The sequence below is a fragment of the Mus caroli genome, unplaced genomic scaffold (assembly GCF_978045245.1).
Source record: "Mus caroli unplaced genomic scaffold, Mus_caroli_1 scaffold_6, whole genome shotgun sequence".
Lineage (NCBI taxonomy): Eukaryota > Metazoa > Chordata > Mammalia > Rodentia > Muridae > Mus > Mus caroli.
This window is the reverse complement of record NW_028227261.1, coordinates 8,552,736-8,566,930: the sequence shown is the minus strand read 5'-3', so window position 1 is coordinate 8,566,930 and position 14,195 is coordinate 8,552,736. Positions and strand designations below refer to the sequence as shown.

General features: G+C 41.1%; 1 protein-coding gene across 1 annotated transcript in view; it reads right to left on the bottom strand.

Annotated features, from left to right (window-relative positions):
• Positions 1–13,838, bottom strand: part of LOC110288391 (uncharacterized) — a 125,033-nt gene extending 111,195 nt beyond the window's left edge. Inside the window, exons 1-2 of the mRNA XM_085838604.1 lie at positions 13,710–13,838; positions 11,229–11,321 (exon numbers count right to left, since the gene is read on the bottom strand). The gene's annotated coding sequence lies outside the window, so the exon portion shown is untranslated. The remainder of the gene's footprint in view (positions 1–11,228; positions 11,322–13,709) is intronic.
• Positions 13,839–14,195: the final 357 nt, after the last annotated feature.

Here is a 14,195-nt window from a genome sequence, read left to right as displayed (position 1 = left end):
CCAGTACCCCGGAGCATGAAGAAGACATGTTGAGTCCTAGAAAAAAAGGGAAAAAAATATCAACCTTCTACATTACAGAAGTAGGACACACATCAAGGATGGGTCAGTTTGAAGCAGGAAAAGTTTCCTCTGACAGTATCTGAGGACTGCACAGATTAGCATGGAATTCTTCTTTCCTTAGGCAAACCTTATACTAATGCCAAAAGGATAATATTGTGTAAAAGGCAAAGAAGAGAAACACTAGAAAGACATCATACAAAGTTGGTGTACATCTACACTCCAAACAGGTAAACAGAAGAAAATATATGGCCAAAGACTTCCAGTGAAAAACAGACAGCATATTCAACAAATGGTGCTGGTTCAAGTGTCAGTACACATTTAGAAGAATGCCAATTGATTCACTCTTACCGCCTTGTACAATGATCAAGTCAACGTGGATCAAGAACCTCCACATAAAACCATATATATTGAATCTAATAGTAGAGAAAGGGGGAAAAAAAAAACCTTCAACACATCTGCAAAGAGTAAATTTTCCTGAACAGAACAGAAATGGCTCAAGTTCGAAGGTCAACTATGGACAAATGGGATCTCATAAAATTAAAAAACTTCTGTAAGGCAAAGGACACTGTCAATAGGACAAAACAGCAACCCACAAAATGGTAAAACATCTTAACCATTCCTCTGTCTGACAGAGGGCTAATGTCCACTATATAATAAGAACTCAAGAAGTTAGACTCTAGAGAACCAAATAACCCTATTAAAAATAGGGTATGCGGGGGCTGGTGAGATGGCTCAGCGGTTAAGAGCACTGACTGCTCTTCCAAAGGTCCTGAGTTCAAATCCCAGCAACCACATGGTGGCTCACAACCACCCGTAATGAAATCTGATGCCCTCTTCTGGAGTGTCTGAAGACAGCAACAGTGCACTTACATATAATAAATGAATATTAAAAAAAAATAGGGTACACTTCCATGGAAGGAGATACAGAGACAAAGTTTGGAGCTGAGACTGAAGGAAGGGTCATCCAGAGACTGCCCTACCCAAGGATCCATCCCATAAACAACCCCCAAACCCAGACACTATTTCAACTGTCAACAAGATTTTGCTGACAGGACCCTGATATACATACCTGTCTTCTCTGAACCTATACCAGTTCCTGGCAAATAAAGAAGATGCTCAGCCAGGAGGTGATGGAGCATGCCTTTAACCCCAGCACTTGGGAGGTAGACGCATTAGGATTTCTGAGTTCAAGGCCAGCCTGGTCTACAAAGTGAGTTCCTGGACAGCCAGAGCAAAACTTAGAAACCCTGTCTTGAGAAAAGAGAAGAGAAGAGAAGAGAAGAGAAGAGAAGAGAAGAGAAGAGAAGAGAAGAGAAGAGAAGAGAAGAGAAGAGAAGAGAAGAGAAGAGAAGAGATCCGCTGGGAGGACATTAGATTATTACCCTACAACAGTGGCTTCTTTAGCCTTGTTGGGAATTCAGCATTGTTTACAATTCTTTGGTATAAAACCCAGCTCTATTGTAATCCCTTATGATGGATATCAGCAAAAGGTCCTAACAGCAAATATTGATGGCTATTTTAGCCTGTATTAATGAGGGCCCATTTGATAATCATTATCCCAAACATACTTTAATGACCTAGTCATTTTCCCTCAAGTGGTAAGGAAAACACCCATTAAGGATGCAGTTAATTTGTTCCGGATGTGGAGTATATATGGTAGAAGGGAAAGATCCTGTGGTCAGGCAGTATTATCCCTGTACTCCGCCGATGGTGGAATTACAAATAGTTATTGAGGTCATTAAGGATTGTGATTTTCCTTTTAATCTAATTTCAGATTCACAATATGTAGTTAATTTAGTTTTATCCCTAGAAGTGGCAAGCCAAATAAAAGCTCGTAGTACCATCCAAGCCTTGGTCTTACAATTACAGAAGTTGCTGTGGGAAAGACACCAACCATTATATATTGGACATGTCCGTGCCCATAGTGGGCTTCCAGGACCCTTAAGTAGGGGAAATGATATTGTGGATAATTGTACTCGTATGGAGTTTATATTTTTAGCATCCCCTATGGAGTTAGCCTCACAATTTCATTATAAATTTCATGTTAATGCTAAAACTCTGCAGAGGAAATTTGGAATCTCTAGAGCACAAGCTCGGGATGTAGTCACTACCTGTGGACGTTGCCTTGAGTTTCAACACCTACCTTCTTATGGAGTAAATCCTAGAGGATTGCTCCCTCTACAGGTGTGGCAGATGGATGTGACACATTTTTCAGAATTTGGCAAATTGAAATACGTTCATGTATCCACTGATACATGTTCAGGAATAGTTTATGCATCTCCCATGGCAGGGGAAAAGGCCATCCATGTTATACAGCATTGTTTGGAGGCCTGGGCAGCTTGGGGTAAACCCCAACAAATTAAAACAGATAATGGCCCTGCATATACTGCCAAAACCCTGGTGTCTTTTTGTCAACAGATAGAAGTGCAAGTTAAACACGGCCTGCCATATAATCCTCAAGGCCAAGGAATCATTGAACGAGCACATAGAACCTTAAAAGAATTATTAATAAAACAAAAAGGGGGAATAGGCTATGGCCATACCCCAAAGATAAGACAATTGGATAAGGAAGGTCGCTCTGCTGCTGAACGACATGCTAATACAGGATCATGGAATAGTCCAGATCCTGTGTTGGCCTGGGCAATAGGGTCTGTTGGCATGTTTCCACAGAATCGCACAGAGCCAGTGTGGGTTCCAGAGCGACGCTGTCAAAATGAAGAAGCTGATCTTGCTGGTGATGAGCATGTGTCTGCCCCTGATGGGTGCGGAACCCAGATGGGGGATACTGTCGGTGTTTAAATTGGACTGCAAATTTTGATGGCAAGATAAATGAGCTTCGCTCGGCGATTGTCACTGTGAATTCTACCCGAGTGGATCCTGGCTTGGCATCGGGAAAGAATGGGCTGGGATAGGTGCCCTCGCTGTGGCCCTTGTTTTGACATGCATGTTGTGTGTATGGTGTATGTGTCAGTTGCAGAATGCCCAGGTCTGCACTGCTGCCATGGTGGTGCAAGCTTTTGCCACAGTGGAAGCAGGGCAGTCACCTCAGATTTGGCTTGTTGCCATGAAGGATGAACAATGAAGCCATCGCTCCGCAGGACTGTAAGGCTGCACAGAGGTTAGTCTGGAAGCTGTTTGACAATCTCTGGGAGGTATGTCTGATTGCATGAGGGTTGAGTGTCCTAGTGTCCTTCCCCCAGGAAAAACGGCACGGGAGCAGGTCAGGGTTGCTCTGGGTAAAAACCTGTGAGCCTAAGAGTCAATCCTGTAACATGGCTCCTATTTCTACACACTGGGGATGAGACCTCTATCTTCACCCACGGAGCTTGCTTCAAAAGAATATAAAAGGGGGAATTGTGGGAAGCCATTCTGGACTCCCTGGCCAGCCGACGGAAATCTATACCAGGCAGTAAACAAGCCCATATATGGTGGATGGCTCGCCCTTAATCCCTGATTGGCTGAGCAAGCCTGCCTGGTGAGGTGATGTGACCTGTGGTGATTGGTTGAGGCGTGGTTGTGGCTGGAGTGGAAAAAACACTTGTAACATGAGAGGCTGGGGGATTTGAAGAGAGAAGCTGCCTGAGTAAACTGCTTTAAGAAGAACCGGTGGTTGCGTTTTTCTTGCTGGCTGAGTTGGACGCAACAGGAAGAGAAGAGAAGAGAAGAGAAGAGAAGAGAAGAGAAGAGAAGAGAAGAGAAGAGAAGAGAAGAGAAGAGAAGAGAAGAGAAGAGAAGAGAAGAGAAGAGAAGAGAAGAGAAGAGAAGGAAAGAGAAAGAAAGAAAGAAAGAGAGAGAGAGAGAGAGAGAGAGAAAGAAAGAAAGAAAGAAAGAAAGAAAGAAAGAAAGAAAGAAAGAAAGAAAGAAAGAAAGAAAGAAAGTGGATGCTCACAGTCATCTATTGGATGGAGCACAGAGTCCCAAATGAAGGAGCTACAGAACTACCCAAGGAGATGAAGAGGTCTGCATCCTTATAGGAGGAACAACAATATGAACTAACAAGTACAAACAGTGCTCCCTTGGAGTAAACCACCAGGCAAAGAAAACACATGATTGGACTGTGTCTCTAGCTGCATATGTAACAGAGGATGGCTTAGTGTGAGGAGAGGCCCTTGGTCTTGCAAAGATTCTATGCCCCAGTACAGAGGAATGCCAGGGCCAGGAAGAGGGAGTGGGTGGTTTGGGGAGCAGAGGGAGGTCTGAGAGGATAGAGGATTATCAGAGAGGAAACTAGGAAAGGGGATAGCATTTGAAATGTAAATGAGCCAGGCTAGGTGGCCCACCCCTTTAATCCCAGCACTCTGGAGGCAGAGGCAGGTGGATTTCTGAGTTCAAGGCCAGCCTGGTCTACAGAGTGAGTTCCAGGACAACCAGGGCTACACAGAGAAACCCTATCTCAAAAAAAACAAACAAACAAAAAAAAAAAAAAGAAGAAAGAAAAAAGAAATGTAAATGAAAATATCTAAATATATATATATATATATATATATGTATATGTATATATATGTAAAAAAAAAAAGAAAAAAAAAGAAAGAATAGAGCCGGGCGTGGTGGTGCATGCCTTTAATCCCAGCACTAGGGAGGCAGAGGCAGGTGGATTTCTGAGTTCAAGGCCTGCCTGGTCTACAAAGTGAGTGAGTTCCAGGATAGCCAGGGCTATATAGAGAAACCCTGTCTTAAAAAAAAACAAAAACAAGCCGGGCGTGGTGGCGCACGCCTTTAATCCCAGCACTCGGGAGGCAGAGGCAGGCGGATTTCTGAGTTCGAAGCCAGCCTGGTCTACAGAGTGAGCTCCAGGACAGCCAGAGCTATAAAGAGAAACCCTGTCTCGAAAAAACCAAAAAAAAAAAAACAAAAACAGGGGCTGGTGAGATGGCTCAGTGGTTAAGAGCACCGACTACTCTTCCAAAGGTCCCGAGTTCAAATCCCAGCAACCACATGGTGGCTCACAACCACCCGTAATGAAATCTGATGCCCTCTTCTGGAGTGTCTGAAGACAGCTACAGTGTACTTACATATAATAAATAAATGAATCTTTAAAAAAAAAAAACCAAAAACGAAAAAAGAATAGGATACAGAGATAAAGTATTCTCAACTGAGAAATCTTGAATGGCTGAGAAGCACCTAAAGAAATAACATTCTTAGTCATCAGGGAAATGCAAACAGATCAAAAACTCAGGTAACAGCAGATGCTGGTTAGGATGTGGAGAAAGGGGAAGATAATGCTGCTCCATGGCTGGTGGCATTGCAAGCTGGTATGGCCACTCTGGAAAACAGTCTGGTGGTTCCTCAGAAAACTGAAAATAGTTTACTTGAGGACCCAGCTATGCCATTCATGAGCATATATCCAAAAGATGATCCAACATATGACAAGTACGCATGCTCTATTATGTTCATAGGAGACTTATTTATAAAAGACAAGAGCTGGAAACAACCCAGATGTCCTTTAACACTGGAATTAATACAGATAACGTGGTACATTTACAGAAAGGGTTACCACTCAGCTAATAAATAAATTACTTTATTAAATTTGTAGACAAGTGAACAGAACTAGAAAATATCATCCTAAGAAGGATACACATTGTATGCAGTCACTGATAAGTGGATATTAGCCCCAAAGCTTGGAATACCCAAGATACAACTCATAGACCATATGAAACCATATGAAGCCTAACAAGAAGGACTGTGGATGCTTCAGTCTTACTTAGGAGAAAAATTATAAAGGGAAGTAAAGGGAGGGAGGAACCTGAGAGAGAGAGAGAGAGAGAGAGAGAGAGAGAGACGAGACAGAGAGAAAGAAAGAAAAGAGGAGGGGGAGAGAAATGGGGTGGGGGTGTATCATGAGTGGGAGGAGACAGGGGAGAAGTACAGAGAGTCAGAAAATTGAATGGAGGTGTGTAGCACTGCAGGGTGTGGAACTGGGTGTAGACTCTAGAAAGTCCCAGATGCCAGGAAAGCAAGAGGTCCCCAGGACCCAACTGTGATGACATTAGCTGAAATACCCAACAAAGGGGGTTCTGAACCTGTAGAGACCATATCCAGTGCATAGGCAAGGACCACAGGTGAAGAAAGCGGCCACCCACCCATCTCAAGATTTTTGACCCAGAATGGTTCCTTTCCAAAGGAAATGCAGGGACAAAGAATGGATCAGAAACTGAAGAAATGGCCATCCAGAGACTGCCCCACCTAGGATCCATCCCATCTTCAGACACCAACCCCAGACACTATTACAGATGCCAAGAAGCACTTGCTGATAGGAGCCTGGTAGTGCTATCCACTGAGGCTATGCCACAGTCTAAACAATACAAATCCATTTGTGGTGCTTGCAGATAACCATCAGACTGAGCACAGGAACCCCAATGCAAATTAAGTGACACATGAGACCTTCCTTGCACACTAATATAAAAGATCAAAATTCAATCCAAAATGGAAATTCGCAATCAATATATTTTTTGAGCATCATTTACAATATATTACCATTGAGATTTGCAGGTTTTCAGTCCATGGAAATTTTACGGAAAATATAATGGAGTTATATATGTGAAAAGACCAAACCGTTAAATTCTCCTCATCCCAGAAGAAAATGAAGACATTAGAAAAAAATCCACTTAGATAACATGACCACATATAGATAACAGAACTATGGAGTGGTTTGAATGAAAAAAGGATTTTTCAAAGAAATGTGGACAGCACACTGACCTGTGGAGTGTTTACCAGAGAACAACCCATTCTTTTTCTTTTTTCCCAGTTTCAAATATTGAAACTCTTCTTGAAGTTTCACAACAGGGTTTGAAAAATACAAAAATGAAATTACTACAACAACGTAATAGACAATAATAAACCACATAAAAGGACATTAAAAGCAAGATGATACAAGGAATCTTGTCGACACTTCTACAGACATGAGAGCATGGAGTGACATATTTAGTGTAGTAAGGAATATAAGTATAATCTGAGGACTCTTTCTGACTTCAGAGGGCACCTGAACATAAACACAGAGCATATGCATCCAGGCTGTAAAACACTATTATCAGGGTTGTTACTGAGAACTTATCTTCCTGGGACTAGAGTCAAGGACAAATGGCTAGTGCCTACCATGAATGATGCCTACAGTTGAACAGTGTTTCATTAGACATCATACTAGAATACCACACCTAACCCTATGATGAGATTCCATTTCATTCTCACAGGCAGATACAGTGTATCTATGTACTATATGTGCCCTGTTGTCTTGGTGCCTCATTAGTTTATACTAAAACTGGGACATAGCAGATGATGGAATGCAGTAGAAAGTCATACACAATTGATGAGAACTAACAGGGAAAAAAATGATATCCTAGGAAGAAGTGAACAAGAAAACTGTCTATGTCCTAACTCTAGGCAGGCATTAAGCAAGTGTGGAAACCCAGACCTGCAGAGTGTCTTCTAACACTGTCTGAGAACTAAATATGTGCAGCACTGAATTCACAAATTTCTTTAGAAAATCCCACAATCATCTTGCACAGAGAATATTGCAGAATACAGAAAGAAAGGGAATGTGGTGCAGTCATCACACAAAGCTGTCTGTACCGGGATCCAAAAGCAAATGACCATAAAAATATGCATGAATAAAATAATAAAAAAATTCTCTCTAATGGATACAGAAAATGAACTCAACTTGATTTCATGCCATAGATGCAAGACTGTTTCAAGAATCACAAACCAAATAACTCAAGGCACAAAGTACATACAATCAGTAAGAGAAGGCTCTCAACCATGTCAGTGTATCTATGAAAGGCCTAGGGCGAAATATCACAGTGGATCACTATGAAATCTCTGAAGAATGTGGAAGAGAAAGAACATCACTCAGAGATCCTGAGTTCAATTCTCAGCAACCACATAGTGGTTCATAACCATCTTTAATGGGATCTTATGTCCTCTTCTGGTGTGTCTGAAGATAGTGACAGTGTACTCACATACATGAAATAAATAAATCTTTTAAAAAAAGAGAAAAAGAATATCACTCAGTCTAATAAACATAGTAGCCATCATCTTAAACCTATCACTACAAAAACTGAAGACATCTATCATCATTCTATCCTACTAACTAGAGAGACAAGGATGTGCAAATCCTCCACACTGATTTTGTACAAACACCATTCACCTGAAAATGCTAGCACCAGGAGAATTAGATAGCAGAGATTAAAGTAAACTCTAGGAGCTTTGTAATATCTGCAATAGCAAAGAAAACAGATAATACAAATACTCTACCAGAATGTTTCCCTGTAAATATTCTAACAGCTGTAATATGCATAAAAAATGAAGATAATCCCTAATTCATGTGATGGAAAATTGAGTGGCAAGAAGAATTTCTGGGGCTGGTGAGATCTTTCAGCAGGTAAGAGCACTGACTGCTCTTCTAAAGGTCATGAGTTCAAATCCCAGCAACCATATGGTGGCTCACAACCATCTGTAACGAGATCTGACGCCCTTTTCTGGAGTGTCTGACATCAGCTACAGTGTACTTACACATTAATAAATAAAATAAATAAATAAATAAATAAACAAACAGAATTTCTGTACAACAGAAATGTAGATTTGGAGAAAAATATAATGCTGTAATACATTTATAATATGTAAATCTCTACGACCCAGGCATTTGAAGACAACATCAAGTGGGCTAGAAAAGGTGGCATATGAATTCATAAATATTCAGGGAATAATCAGGACATTTTTGCAGAGCATGTCACTTTATGAATCTTGTCTGAGACATACAGGCTGAGTATTGTCAACTTTACAACAACAGATCCTAAATTCCTGCCCCAGTAAGAGATGTTGGGCGTTAGTTTCAACAATAGTAAAAACATGGAATGAATGTATATCATGGAATTATTTAGTCTATGTGTATAACAGGAAAAGTACATCTTCCATCTCATGGAGACTGAACAAGAGCTCATTCTAGGATGGAAAGAATAACCCATGGTTTCACATCCACCAAGAAGTCAATAGGAATACTAGGGCTTTGACTTTAAAACTTGACACTGGCATTTCCTCAAATTCACATCTGATTCTGAACAGACTTTACTATGTCCTTATCAGCCTTCCAGTCCATTTTTACTATCACTTCTTTCATCCCAATATTTTGAAAGTGGACAAACTATAATAGTAATGGGTAGTGTGTTCAGACACTGGGACTGAGATCATAGGAAATAAGAAATTTCTTGCTAAGAATGAAAAAATACAAGAGAACTAGTAAATACTCCTCATATACAACACAGTAAAGCTCTATTGCGCACAAGGAATTGAGAACAAAGTAAACATACTTTGCCACCTACACTGCCAGCAAAATCTCCCAGATTAAAAATCCTAAGGAACATACTCTCATAAAGGACAGAATGTCATTGACGGATCTTCAAAGAACATTATAATAAAATCTCTAGTAGAAGCCAGAAAAAATGAAACAGATATATTCATACTGAAGAGTAGTATATGTAGATCTTAGTTTTCATTTCAGAAGAAGAAACTGTACAGAACTAAACTGACATCACACTGGGTAGGGATACTTGAACCTGTTGTGACTTAGGGTGCAGTTCAGCCCAAGACATACAACATTAATCGCTCTGGTTTTAGTACAGGCAAGACCTTAGTATTCACTCTAATCCAAAATATCAAAACTACAGTTTATTTGTAGAAGAACACACCCATGTTTGAAAGTGATGTCTAATTGAATGACAGAAAATATGGAATATTAGAGAAAGATCTGACAGAATAGGATATGCCCAACTTTACTGTAATGAGAAGGAAAGAGAAGCTACTTGAGACAGAGAAAGACATTACACAAAGAAGAGAATAATAAAGGAATACAATAAAGTGCATGGGCTGCAGTACAGTACAGTTGAGAGAGTAGAGCCACAGAGAGGGAGAAGGACACAGTTTTACTGGGAGAGTTTTACAGAGTCAGACTGAAGATAGAACATGCTAGGCATGGGCAAAGACAGAATGAGCAGGAGAAAGAGAAGGAGCCAGAGGATTACAAAAGATTTCGACAGTTAATTTAAGGCCTAGTGGAACAATTCAGTGTCTGAAAGAAGAACTCAGCTGGGAGAGGAGTGTGAGCTGGAAAAACAGAATTGAATCAGCCAGGTAAGCATTGAGAAGGAGTAAGAAAGGCTGGGGGCTTATTCAGCAGCAAATTTCAGAGGCTGAAAACACACCAGGCCTAGATAATACTGTATGGAGAGCAGAAGCTTACATGACTAGGCCTAGGTTAATAGATGTAGGCAGGAATCCTCCCAAATTACAGTGACAATAGGAGAATGAAACTTACTTATACAGCCCTGTGGTAAAAAGTAGACACTGCTCAGTATAAAAGCTCTCAAGAATATAAGAGAAGAAATATACATAAGAAATAAGACAAACGTACTCAAAACTAAAGCAAACAGTATGGAGAAGGTCAACAATAATTATTTCACTCTAATCGGGACTAATGCAACACAGAACATCAATAAGAACACAGGTCAAGGACAGGAAAACATTTAGAGTGGACAGAATAGGTGATTCAGAAAGCAAGTAGACCTTCTGGAGAAAACCACCTCATATCAGACCATTCACTCTAAACAGACATCTTAGACACCCTGGTGGTAATTTCCATAGTGACAAAAACTGCTAGGCAAATTGGGGCAGGAAGGAGAGTTATCAATGTCTTACTCAGGTTTGCAACCTACTTGCTGCAATCTGAATCTGCCAGACAAGGCATGGGAGTTTTTACTATCTGTGGGTAACAGAAGGTTTTCTGGTTCAAGCTCCACAAGAAAAAAAATACATAGGTTACAGTGAAAATCTGCCTGAAAATTCATAAGGAAGGTCACAGGCCCTAGGAGGGCATCTACTGCTAACATTTGCTTTATGTATAAATTGCCCTTGTCACACCCATAGCCTAATGCTGCTTTCAATCTGGGTAAAAGAAACTTTGATTACAATGGGAAACAGCAATTTCCCAGCATCACAATTAAATATTGACATCAAGTGACGACTGAAAGCACTGCCCACCATGGAAAATTCATATCATCACATCTAATAATATTCCTTTCCAGAATCATTAAGGAAATAGAATCTGGAAAAATCAAATACATGTCCTCTTTCTACTAACAGGTGAGCCCCACTCCACCCCTTGTTCAATACCTCTAACATACCTGGATCCTTTGTGAGAGGATCTGGACCTTTAACCTTCCAGAGCTCTTAGTGTTGATTTACACTTATGCACATTTGACTGAGCGTATGAATACCTGAAAATGGGAAAATATTATTCAGAATGAACCTGGAACTTTTCATGGAACACAAATGAGAGATGTCAATACATGATAAAAGGATAATCATGAAGGAAAGAGAAGGTATTATGAAAATGTCTTTTTCTCTGAGTATTTCAGATTACCCTAACAATGTGCAAGTCAGTCACACAGTTAACACACATACAGAGTCCTTTTCCAAGCAACACAGAAGAGGATCAGGGAAGACTGGAAGTAAACTATTCTGATCCACACAATCCAGACAGTTGGACTTCTCCAGCAAGAGGGCTCTGAAAAAAAGCCCTGAGTGCAGGGTCTAAGCATTCACACACCTGCAAGAAGTCCACAGTGCAGAACTCAACAGACCATGAGTGTGCATGGGCTTTTCATGAAGCAAGGAGTCATTTTTCTTATGTAAGTGAGCAATTGCAATTACTCAAAAGGTGCTGTCTAATTTTGTCTTAATCCATAGTAAGTTTTCCACTTATAAAAATATCTTTGCCTGAAATCAATCTCTCACAGCATGCTGGGCAGAACCTTGGAAGGATTCAAAGAAATTCAGGAGGAATGGCTAACTGGGGTGTCTGTTAACATATCAATAAAGTCATAGTTGAGTAGGTGTTTTCTTGGCTCCTGGTTATTTCTTGGCCTGCCCCTCTATCCTCCATATCATCCTCAATTCCTCTCCCCCCACCTGACGGCCTGGTACAGTTTGGAACCAGCCAGATATCTCTGAATGCTTTCTCCCTCAGACTGAAATGCCAAAAATTAACTGCACCACCAGCACAAGAACCAGGTATCGTTGTGCGTTGCTGCAAGTTGCATGTCTTAGGAAAATAATAAAGCCTCATGGGAAAATACAGTGGCCTATTAAACAGCCTGTAGCATGTGACCAAATCCATCTCTTGGTCAGGATGTATTATTTTATAAAACTTGCCCACATGGTACAATTAGTTTTTCTCTGGCGACACTCAGGGTTGACAGAACCTACTATGTATCTTCTCCTCATCTGTACCTTGCTGCAATCCTGTCTTCATGTTTTATTCAAACCTAAGGTGTAACATTAATAACTGAGCCTATGAAGACACATTTCTCAATGCTGTATTTACATCAAAGACTGCATATACCTCAGTGTTAAACTAATGGAGACTATAACTTTGCTAGGTTAATATTAATATGTAAAGCGACATGACAGTTAAAAAGTGAAACATAAAAACAAAAAGTAGGCCTTTAGGCCCAGGCTTAAGAATAAGACCTTTGTGACTCAAAGCCCCCAAGGTTTTTTTTTTTTTTTTTTTTTTTTTTTTTTTTTTTTTTTTTTTTTTTTTTTTATGAAAGCCTCTAATCATAAAACAGATAGTGACATTCCTCCACCCACCTGCTTCCTGGGTGTTCATTCAAAGAAAGTCACCTTGACTCACCCTGACCACTCCTGGAACCCACTATGCAAATGTGCTATTGTTATTGAGGCTCATAGACAACTATCTTGACTTTCCACTTAACTGGTATTTTTGGTATTTTCCAACAACGCCCTCCCCACCCCCCTTGATTTGTGGTTTCTTCCATTAAATACCCCCTTACCCTTACTCAGCACACCACAGTCCTCTAGCCCTGCATGGTATATGACTGGGCCTGAGAGCTCTCTTGAAATACAAGTCCTCTTGCAATCTGCATCAAAACCGTTTCTCCAAGTGATTTGGGGTGTCGCCTCTCCTGAGTCAGAACGTGGAAGAGTTCACACATTTTGGGTCTTTCAACGGGTCTTTATAAGGAATATTTTCGAATTCAATCAAATCTGCACTGGTCCCCATATGACAAATACCTACAAAGCTCTCTCGGGATGCCTACTCAGTTCCCTGGAGAAAGGGAAATGAAATGGCAAATGGAGGAACAAGGGAGTTAAGAAAGCATGAATGAATTTGAATTCGAGGAGCTTTATTAAGGCTTTTGCAAAGACAACCATCCCGGTACACAAACTCCAGAGACGGCCAAGGATATACGGGGTTATTAAAAAAAAAAAAAAAAAAAAAATTCTGGCAACCATAAAATTAATTAAAACATCACCATGAACCCAATTCACAGGATCTCAAACTTCCTGATAATGGTAAGATATCCACAACAAAATTGGGAGAGTGGCGGCAGAAAACGCACCCCTGCTCCACACACCTGCCCTGCTCCTGCCCATTTCCTAGTACAACAGCTCCTCTGACCTGGAAGGTGACAGGACCAGCTGCTCAATGTCCTAGGAGGCCAGCACAGCAACTGCAGCTTAAGGAAGTTTTCAGGTTCCGCAAACACTGAATTGTGAGAGGGACGGCAGAAAATGCACCCCTGCTCCACGCCCCTGCCCAGCTCCTGCCCGTTCCCCAGTCCAACAACTCCTCTGACCTGGAAGGTGACAGGACCAGCTGCTCAATGTCCTAGGAGGCCAGCACAACAACTGCTGCATAAGAAAGTTTTCAGGTTCCACAAATACTAGGCGCTAGTCTCCCTCCATAACTTCCTGACCACGAGGCAGCCGAGATGCAAGAAGAAAGATGAAACCGCGGAACTTCCCTTCACTTCTGCCTAGCCCCGCCTTCTGGATCCGCCCAGTATTCAGCAGCTTCCTGCAATTTTTCTAAGCCTACCTACTTCGGGACCTTTTAATTAATTAGCTTCCCAATTCTTCACAGCAATGTTTGGTGTTTTGAATTTTTGCTTGCTTGCTTGCTTGCTTGCTTGCTTGCTTGCTTGCTTGCTTGCTTGCTTGCTTGCTTGCTTGCTTGCTCGTTCCTTTGCTTTTAATTTGTCTTTTTCTTAAACTCATCTAATCAGGCTGGAGGCCCACCCTCCCCATCAGGAACCACTCCTCCAACTCTGTTGTAGGCTGCC